Here is an 8,701-nt window from a genome sequence, read left to right on the forward strand (position 1 = left end):
AGGCTCTCCCAATCATGACAAGGCTCTCCCAATCATGCCTAGGCTCTCCCAATCATGACTAAGGCTCTCCCAATCATGCCTAGGCTCTCCCAATCATGACAAGGCTCTCCCAATCATGCCTAGGCTCTCCCAATCATGCCAAAGGCTCTCCCACCTTCCCTTTGCATTTGCCTCTACCATGGGCCAGTACTGTGTGTGTTTCCATGTGCATACATTCCAGCCATTAGCTTTCAGGATTCTACCCTTTCCGTGTGCCAGAAGGTCTCTTAACCAGGAATGCTTAGCCTCCCTCCCCTAAGAGTCAAGGCCTTGTCCTTAAAAGGTACCAAGCATCTCCGAGTAGCTACCCGGTGAGGTGGATGAGTACAGGACCTCCTTTTTTAAATACAAGGCTGTAGCTACGATTAACCCTGAACATGTAGCGAAGACTGTTCAGAGGCAACCCCAGGCATCCCACCGAGACCTCAGGGTCAGGGCCTAATGGATACCCAGAGAGTCTGAGCAACTGCCAGTGCACTTGACCCTGGACACAGTCAAAGGCATTTGTCTTTGGGGAACCAGTCTGTGTCTGCCAACATCCCTACAAATTAAACACAGAACAAGAAACCAGGACTAATTTGACAAGTCTGGAGCTGTAGTTCACTTCATTCCACCAAGGGAAGGAGAAAGACAAGAGAACAGACGACCGAAGCAGCCATGCCTAGAAGGGATCTTTTCTGTCTTGCAGCTAACCACCTCCTTCACCATATAGCTTTGCTTTAGCCTTGAAGATAGCCAGCCTTTCCCTTAGCTCTTGCCTCTCATATTGCTATTAACAGTGTCAGCGTAGTGAATGCCACTTCATCTGCTGCCTCTCAGGATTCATTTCTCAAAAAACAACAACAAACAAACAAACAAACCAAGTTGTGCTGTGCCGGGCCCAGTCAGAACCTCTGAGTTAGAAAGAGGCAGGCAGCCAGCCCTAATTGACTTGTTTCCACATTCTACCTGAGAGCTCTATCAATTATTGCTTTAATTTTTCTTCTTTTACATTTCTTTCGTGTGTGTGTGTGTATTGTGTGTATGTGTATATGTGTGTATATGTGTGTGTATGTGTGTGTATACGTGTGTGTATATGTGTGTATGTGTGTATACGTGTGTATGTGTGTGTATGTGTGTGTGTGTGTTCATGTGAGTGTATCGTTTTTACTTGGTGCTTCACCCTGACCTGCTGAGTTGCTGAGTCATGTAACTGGCCCCATTTGTAATTTCTGCCCCGGGGTTATAAGTGTTCTTACACTTCTTTCCAACTGAGAGTCAATAAAAATGTGTATATTCTGATATTTAAAATTATCTTGAGACATTTGGAAGTTCAAATATATATTTTTTAATATTTTGAAATGAGGCATTTGGGGTAAAGGAACTAACTGTCCTTTACAAGTTTGGCCTTCTTTAGACTCGCCATTCCCACACAGACAGACAGACACCTACGAGGAGGCAATTATGAAGTTGCGATGAGGTATACCCAGGGTGGAAATTGTCATTTATTCTTATAAACACATCAAGACCGCAGGAGTTCTGAGAGATTTATGGATTAGATTTTAAATCAATATTTAAGTTTCTAGTGCCTTCTGACTCATTCTATTAAGAGCATAGACATTGTTTTCAAAGCCTTGGACGGAGCCAGCTAGAAGCACTCCAGATGTCCAGAGCTCATACGACCATAAACTGTTTTGTGGGGGAAACAACAGCCTGAGCAGTTGTCCTTGGCTTCTGTTAGGCAATCACATGATTACAGAATAGATGGCTAGCCTAGCAATAATTCTGTTATTGCTCGGCCACCCGGAGGAGTAGAGAGAGGAAGAAGACGGAAGAAAACTCCTCTCTCAGCCCTCGGCAAATGGGCCTGGAGCAAATGACACCCTCTGTCTGTCATTTGTGAGTAACGAGGAGAAGACTATGGGATGTCTGCAGGCGGCATATTCTCTAGTGCAATGCTCTCAAAGCCTGTGTTATCTTACTGTGTTCCACAGTTGTTCCAGATCTACCCATCTTCCTGATACTGGATCTGAGTGTTGGGCAACTGGTATGAATTTCATGAATAAAAATGCAGTCTGGGAGGGACAATGATACCCCTTTGGCGAGTAGAAGTTTTAATGTTCTTCCATAGCAAAAACAAATTTACCTCAGCCTGGGGTCCCAAAGGTGCTCCTCTGACCCCCACGGGAGAGCACCCTCAGATGGGTTCCTCATTCTGCCCCGGGTGTTGAAACGTAGGGAGAAAGCTTACTAGCTGTAGATTTGCATCACTCTGTAGATTTCAAAGGAGTACCACAAAAACAAGATATTTTCAAGCAAGGCTGCCATTGGCCAACAAAAACATAAGCATTGGAATTGGGAGTTTCTCTTCAAACTATGCTGATGCTTCGGTTTTTTTAGATCTCTAGTACAGTTCCAAGACTTGGGGAACAGCTGTAATTGTAAAACATGAAGAGGGGCGAGCAAAATGGCTCTAGGGCTCTAAAGCACTTAGACTTTTGTGCCAAAAGACTAATAAGTTAAATTAGATTTTCTAGAACCTTCACAAAGGTAGAAAGAACCACAGAGTTGATCTCCCTGTGCACAAGCATGCACACACGTACATCATAAACATACCCACTGACAAGGAACAGAAATTCTTAAGCGAATGGACTGCTGGGAAAGGCTTTTTCTTCCAAAGGCTTTCTGCCTTTAGTGGCACTGTATCTGTAATGCCTCCAGGCTCTTAAATGCACCCCTCATCTTCCCTCTGAATTGAAAAGAGTAATTCAGACCAAAGCACCCTGAACCACAGACGGCAAAACCCTGTCCCTGGGGTGAAGGTGACTTTACTGGGGACCCTGGGGGACCTGGAAATGACAGACGGTGACTCTCAACAGGCAAGCTGCCAGCTGTGGCTGTGAGACTTAGAAGATGTGGGAGAACTCAAAAAAAAACCAAAAAAACAAAAAAACTGCAAACCCAAGGGTAACCCCTAGACCTGTGGGATCATGGTTTTGGATGAAGTATGAGGGGACAGATATCTGTATATGATCCCAGATGGTTTTCATAAACACTGAAGTTTCAGGTCCAGGTAGAAATTCTGTAGCTGTAATGTGTTTTGTCATCCACTCATATATCCATCCGTCCATCCATTCATCCATTCATCCATCCATCCATCCATCCATCCATCCATCCATCCAAGAATTAAATTGACTTACATAGTGCCTGCTCTGATCCCCTACGCACTGTGCCAGGTAGATACGTTCTGTATTCTTTTTTTTTTTTTTTTTTTTTTGGTTTTTTTGATACAGCCTTTCTCTGTATAGCCCTGGCTGTCCTGGAACTCTCTTTGTAGACCAGGCTGGCCTCGAACTCAGAAATCTGCCTGCCTCTATCTCCCGAGTGCTGGGATACGTTCTGTATTCTTATAGCGCTTGTGGGCATCCACTTCTTTTGAATATGTGGCCTAGTTTATGATATGAGGTAGTCAGTTAAAATGGACCACTTGAATGGGTGTGGTGGGAGCACACATACTTATAATCCCTGCACTCAGGAAGGAGACGAAGCAGGAAGCAGGAAGATCGTTTTGTGGCCAGCCTGGATTACAAAGACATCTTGGGGGGGGGGGGGCACTTGGGTTGAGTAAACACTGAGCTCTTCCCTGGGTGGTGCACAGTTTAGCCTCCAGCTTGTTGGGGGCGTCCTTAGCCAGACCTGGCAAAGTGCCAGCTCTCCAATGCTATCAGTAACCCATGGAGCACCATGGAGCACCTTGAAATCGTCTGAGCCCAGAGCAGACCTCATGGGCCCACCCGATCCAGATGGCTCCGTGGCTGAGCTAAACATTCAAATCTAAGGACAGTAACAGGCCAGAACACCAAGGAGGTGGTTTCCGTCAGAAATGAAGCCCTCCCGATCCCTTCCTCCTTCTATGAACAAGGCAGCTCGTGGATGTGAGCACTTCCGGAATGGAACGTAGGCTGGGAGGAACGTCCCCTGAGAAGCTCTGTGGTTCTGGCTGCTGGCTGAGCCAGTGACTGAGACCCATCCCTAATCCAGCCCAGAAAGGAGTCCCCGAAATGCCAGGGTCTCCAGGCTAGTAATAGTTGACAGTTCATCTGGGTTGTGTGGCGGGGCCATGCACCGTTTCACACTAGGGAACATCCCATCACTGGAAGTTACCTTGATTTTCTATTTCGTTTGTAAAGTGTGTCCCATAGTAGAATATAAGTCAGTCTTTGTTGTAAAGTCAGAACCATAGCCTATAACACTACAAGCTGACCTTTTCTCATGACCCAGGGTCATCATTAGGAACTCACGTGACTGAGCATTTTGGTGCCCAGCCCTGCCCTAGTAGCTGTTGAGGGAACTCTGTTCCCGGAGTCTGTTCTCTATGTTTCCCCCTCCTCCCTCCCTTCCTGTCCCCTCTCTTCCTCCCCTTCTGATCCCTCTCTTCTATTCCTCTTCCACCTCTTCCTCAGCCCTTCCTCAGATACTCATTATTATGGGAAAATTGCATGTGCATTTTATTCTCAAGGTTAATATAGATTAACTGTACATATTAATATATTGCACTGTGAGGTTGATTATGAACCATGTCCAACCTAAGCACAAATGAAGAGGATAAGAAGTCTAATGAGAGGTTGGGGGTGTAGCTCAGTGGGAGAGCATTTGCTTGCATTCCAGAGGACCTGGGCTCAATCCCCAAGGCCTGCCCCCATCATTCACACACACACACACAGTACCATGTACACTCATCACAAAGGCTGAGTAAGGATGACCTCGTAGCTAAATTTGTTTTCTATCTGTTCACATTTAGCACCAGATTATTTTGAAGAAAATATCATGTAATTTCCCCTATAAGTACGCACTCAAATGCATGAAGTAGTCTATGATATATAATGAGAAAAGTGCCTCAAAGTGTTAAAGTATGTTTACACACAAATTATATCCAATCAAGTCTTCAAAATATAACACTGAGTCGCTTAAACAACTGCAAATCCAGTTAGTTTATATTTTCCTTGCCCATTCTCTGTGCCCCTTTCCTGCATCCCCAACTTCATCCTCAGGACTTGACCTGGCTGAGGGCATCAAGGGGATGACGTACATGTGGACACAAAAGCCGAGATTGGGTGCATTGGGCCTTCTAATGGAGAAGTCTTAGCACTACAGAACCTCAACAGGCTTATTATGTTCTATTATTATAAATTACTTGTATACATATTGAACAGGGAGGCAGGGTTATTGCGTACAGCTTAACAAGGAGGTAGGGTTATTACAAATTGCTAAACAAAGAGGCAGTCTCTGCAGAGAGCAGTCTATAGGCCATAATACAAGAGTGGGGGAGGAAGCTGAGATGCAAACTTTCTGCACACACTATGGATATATGGGCATGGACCAGAGAAGGCTTTGCTGTCCCTCTGAGCTTCATGCTCTGGGGCTGGGAGCTCTGCCACTCCCAAGGGTATGAAGCTTTGAAGACCTTGCCTGTGTTAACAACACACCTACCCTCCGGGCTTTTCTGTTCCTGGATTCCCTGTCAATCTCTGATCCAACTTATTTCCCATTTATATATCCTGTTTTATAAAGTATCTTTTAAATATTTTGCCTATTCTCTAATATTAAGTTGTCTTTCTATATTAATTTTTAAAAAAATATTTTTAAACAGGTTTCTCTGTGTAGCCCTGGCTGTCCTGGAACTCTCTCTATAGACCAGGCTGGCCTAGAACTCAAGAGATCTGCCTGCCTCTGCCTCCCAAGTGCTGGGATTAAAGGCGCGTGCCACCACCACCCGACAGTAAAGGAATTTGTTGATGACTTACAGTCTGCAGTCCAACTCCCATCAATGGTCAGCAGCAGCTGTGAATGGAAGTCCAAGGATCTAGCAATTGTCCAGTCCCACACGGCAAACAGGCGAAGGAGAGAGAGGGTCTTCCTCCTTCTAATGTCCCTAATGTAGGTCTCCAGCAGAAGGTGTAGCCTGGATTAAAGGTGTATGTCACCATGCCTTTAATCCCAGATGACCTTGAACTCAGAGATCTCCCTGTCTTAATCTTCTGGAATTCATAGCCACTATGCCTCAAGATCTCCATGCCAAGATCCAGGTCAGAAACTTGTACTTCTCAGCCTCCAGATTAGGATCACTGGTGAGCCTCCAACTCTGGATTATAGTTCATTCCAGATAAAGTCAAGTTGAGAACCAGGAATAACCACTGCATGTATGTATAATATATAAAACATATGTTAATTTAGATATTATACATAGTCAGATACAGGTTTGCACATATTTTCTTTAAATATGCTACGCCTTTTCTTGACAGTGTCTTTGGGGGTTTTGTTTAGTTGAGGCAGGATCTCCCAGTGCATTCCTGGCTGCCCTTGGACTGGTGATTATCCTGCCTCAGGCTTCTGAATGTTGGAATTACAGGCTTGTACTACAACAGCTGCCTCCAGGCCCAACTCTTTCAAGAACAGCCTAAAGTATCCTGTGATCAAGATGGTGGAAGCATGTGGTACCACATCCCTCTCATGTATGATCGCCACAGCAATTGATCATGGTTGTCCCATGAGAGCTACACAATAGTGGTGTTCTATTCCAATCACGTCCTGCAGAGTCATTCATGGAAACCTTCTAGAAGCAGACTTCTCTGAAACAACGGTTTAGACCCCTGTGAACTCACTGGATCTTTAATAGCTTCGGGAATGCAGGCATTGTCAGAGCTCCTGCCCTACTTGGTTTCGTCTGTTTGTAAGTCTCTCTCGCTCTTCCCCGTGGCTGGGCTGGGGTGTATACACCACCATGGTTTTTCCAGGTGCTAATGTGAACACTTCCTGAATCCACTCAGCAGATCCTATGAGGTGGCATTGGTAGCTGTGGATCCTCGTGGCGTTTGTCCCGAGGTAGTTAGTTGGTCTCCCCTTGAACTTGTGTGTGGGTTCCTTCCAGGTCACCATCTTCAGAAGTCTCCTTTAACTTCTGACATTTGAAATAATGTTTTTTTTTTCTGCCATAAATGCCTTTTTCTGTGCAAAATAATAGGAAGCCAGGATGAACACTCAAATAATAGGATGTTGATTGTTCCCATTAAAGTTGAAAGGGAAGGGCCATCGCTGGAGCATGAGTAACACCACGTCTCTTGGCTTACTGAGTCGAGCCCGACGCTGAAGCACACCATTGGCCCTCACAAAGGCACCACTTCCTCCTCCGCAGAACAGGAGAGAAATAATACAGGGCCATGACTTTGTGCCCCAAACAGTATTTCCCTATATAGACAAGCTGTGGACAGCTCTGGTAGCTGATGGGAATCATAACTGCTTCCAAATGAATATGGAAGAACACCACCCTGGAGAACACGCCCTGCCTGCGGAGAGTTCCCAGTTTATGTCTTTCATGGCTTCATGGCTTTTAAGAGGAAGTGATCTAAGTGACTAGATACGTGAAGAAAATTATTAGGCAGAATCCTTACGTTGGCTTTAATTTAGAAGACAGTGGTGAGGACTTGAAGAGCCAATGAGAACCTGCTATCTAGCAGCCCCTTTGCTGAGGCATGTGCCGTCTTGCTGGTTCTGAGACAGAGGGTTCATTCTCTTTTTTTGATGAGGTGGGATGTGTGTATGTGTGTTTCTTACATCATGCCTGTATCCCTGGATTCTCTTCCACAAGTGTCTCTTAACCGTCCAACCGTGTCTATGCTTCTTCATATTTATTCAGGCATAGCTTTATTCCCCTTCAAACTTCACTGAGGATTACTGCTGGCTTCCTGAAGGGATTGCTATTTTTAGTAAACATTGCCCACCTCAGATGTTCCAACTGGAGATTTTGTTTAACATGGAGTGCTTCTGTATCTTACTCTATAAGGATAGCCCCAACCTGGTCCTTTGCCTCATTTCAATTATGAATAATTAATTTTATACTTATTGTTATATTTATTATTAATATAATAATTTTTATTTATTGATTGATTGATTGTGCACACATACCACACCACACTTGTGGATGTCAGAAGACAGTCTCATGGAGTTGCTGCTCTCCCACCTTTATTTAGATTCTGGTGACCAACCTCTGGTCTCTGGGTTCACAGAACAAACATGTTTCCCTACTCAGTCATCTCTCCAGTCCAATTAGCATCTTTTTCTTTCATAAATGTCCTGGCTTGAAGCACAAATCACAGGCACCCTTATTATACATATCAGTTGGTGGCAGTGGGGTCCCAGGAAGAGTGAGGATGCCAGCCATCAGGTCCTATGGATGGCTTCCCGGATACTCCTACATAAATAGATTAATTACTTGTATTATCCTTTGACTGTCCCTCTCTGATAGTGAAAACAACACCGGGAATGACAATCGGATCATAATCCACACATGACTTCAGGTTAACCTGGAACCACTCAGCAGTACGTAAGTATATCAGCCTATGTGAGTTTCTACCCTTGCAGAAGAAGGTGGATAGATATGAATAACCTGTTACAATATTCCAGAAACTTTTGACCCAGCTACGAGAAAAACATACTAGGAGTCAAACCAAGTTAGGTGGCACATACTAGTTGTACTGGCTGGGTTTCTGTCAACTTGACACAGCTGGAGTTATCACAGAGAAAGGAGCTTTAGCTGGGAAAATGCCTCCATGAGATCCAGCTGTGGGGCATTTTCTCAATTAGTGATCAAGGGGGAGAGGCCCCTTGTGGGTGGTGCCATCTCTGG

Source organism: Mus caroli, chromosome 3 (genome assembly GCF_900094665.2).
Source record: "Mus caroli chromosome 3, CAROLI_EIJ_v1.1, whole genome shotgun sequence".
Taxonomy (NCBI): domain Eukaryota; kingdom Metazoa; phylum Chordata; class Mammalia; order Rodentia; family Muridae; genus Mus; species Mus caroli.